The sequence below is a fragment of the Hordeum vulgare genome, chromosome 6H, assembly GCF_904849725.1.
Source record: "Hordeum vulgare subsp. vulgare chromosome 6H, MorexV3_pseudomolecules_assembly, whole genome shotgun sequence".
Lineage (NCBI taxonomy): Eukaryota > Viridiplantae > Streptophyta > Magnoliopsida > Poales > Poaceae > Hordeum > Hordeum vulgare.
This window is the reverse complement of record NC_058523.1, coordinates 367,736,969-367,739,049: the sequence shown is the minus strand read 5'-3', so window position 1 is coordinate 367,739,049 and position 2,081 is coordinate 367,736,969.

Below are 2,081 nucleotides of genomic sequence, written 5' to 3'. Positions count from 1 at the left end.
TCAGCAAAGACTCAAATAGAATTCATAGATAATCTGATCACAAATCCACAATTCATTGGATCTCGACAAACACACCGCCAAAGAGGATTACATCGGATAGATCTCCATGAAGATCATGGAGAACTTTGTATTGAAGATCAAAGAGAGAGAAGAAGCCATCGAGCTACTAACTACGGACCTGTAGGTCTGAAGTAGACTACTCATGAGTCATTGGAGAGGCAATGATGTTGATGTAGAAGCCCTCCAGCTCCAAAGTCCCCTTCGGCAGGGCACCGGGAAGGGTCTCCAGATGAGATCTCGCGGAAACGGAAGCTTGCAGCGGCGGAAAAGTGGTTTCGTGGATGCCGTAATTTTTCTGGGATTTTAGGGAATATATAGGCCAAAGAGCTAGGGCAGGGGAGCTCCATGGGGGGCACAAGCCTGGTAGCCGCACCCCCCTGGCCGCGGCTACACGGCTTTTGGGCTCCCTGTCGGCCTCCTGCCTTGGCCCTCAAGTCCCCCGATCTTCTTCTGTTTTGGAAAAATTCATTTCGGGGATTTTATTCCGTTTGGATCCGTTCCAAAATCAGATCTGAAAAGAGTAAAAAACACATAAAAAACAGGAACTGGCACTTGGCACTGAATTAATAAGTTAGTCCCAAAAAAGATATAAAAGGTATATAAAACATCCAAAGTTGACAAGATAACAACATGAAACCATCAAAAATTATAGATACGTTTGAGACGTATCAAGCATCCCCAAGCTTAACTCCTGCTCGTCCTCGAGTAGGGAAGTGATAAAGAATGAATTTTTGATACTTTCATGCTATCTAGCATAGATGTCCTTTATAACTCCTCTTATGTGACATGAATGTTCAGATCCGTTAGAATCAAAACAACAGTTTGCTATTGACGTGGAGACAATAATACTTCAAGCAAACTAGCAAGGTAATCGTGAACTTTCAAAATAACAAGGCCAAAAGAAAGTTATCCCTACAAAATCATATAGTCTGGATATGCTCTATCATCCTTGCACAACGAATTTAAATCATGCACAACCTCGGTATTGGCCAAGTAATTGTTTTCACACCTTTACTTTCTCAAACTTTTTCAACTCTCACGCAATACATGAGCGTGAGCCATGGTTTTAGCACTATAAGTGGAATGGAGTGTGGTGGAGGTTGCAAGGCAAACAAGGAGAAGATGGTCACATTGACTAGGCATATCAACGAGCTATGGAGATGCTCATCAATAGATATCAATGTGAATGGGTAGGGATTGACATACAAATGATGCACTAGAGCTAAGAGTATGTGAAAGCTCTTAAAGAAAACTAATGGGTGTGCATCCAACTTGCTTCCTCACAAAGACCTAAGGCAATTTTGAGGAAGCCCATCATTGGAATATACCAGCCAAGTTATATAATGAAAATTTCCCACTAGCTATATGGTGGTGACAAAACGAGAGACTCTCAATCATGAAGATCATGGTGCTTAATATGAAGCACAAGTGTGGAAAGGAGATAGTAGAATTGTCCCTTCTTTCTTTTTCTCTCATTTTTTTGGTGGGCTCTTTGGCCTCTTTATTTTATTTTATTTTTATTTTTGTGGGCATCTTTGGCCTATTTTTGTAAATGGGCTTCGCTGGCTTTTTTTATTTCCTCACATGGGACAATGCTCCATCAATGATGATCATCACACTTACAACTCAGAACTTAGAGCAATGATGACTCTATATGGAATGCCTTCGGTATTGTACCGTTGCAATGATCTAGGATGGCATAGATATCAATGGAAACATCATGCTAGCTATCTTATGATCATGCAATGGCAATATAGAAGTTGTGGCACATCTCACGGTGGTAGTTGCATGGCAATATATCTCGGAATGGCTTTGAAAAAGCCATAGTAGGTAGGTATGGTGGCTGTTTTTAGGGAGGCTAATGGTGGTTTTATGCACCGGCGAAAGTTGCACGACACTAAAGAAGATAGTGATGGTGGAAGGTGAAAGTGCATATAAACCATGGACTCAACATTAGTCATGAAGAACTCATATACTTGTTGCAAAAAATTTAGTAGTAATCGAAACAAAGCATTCAACGC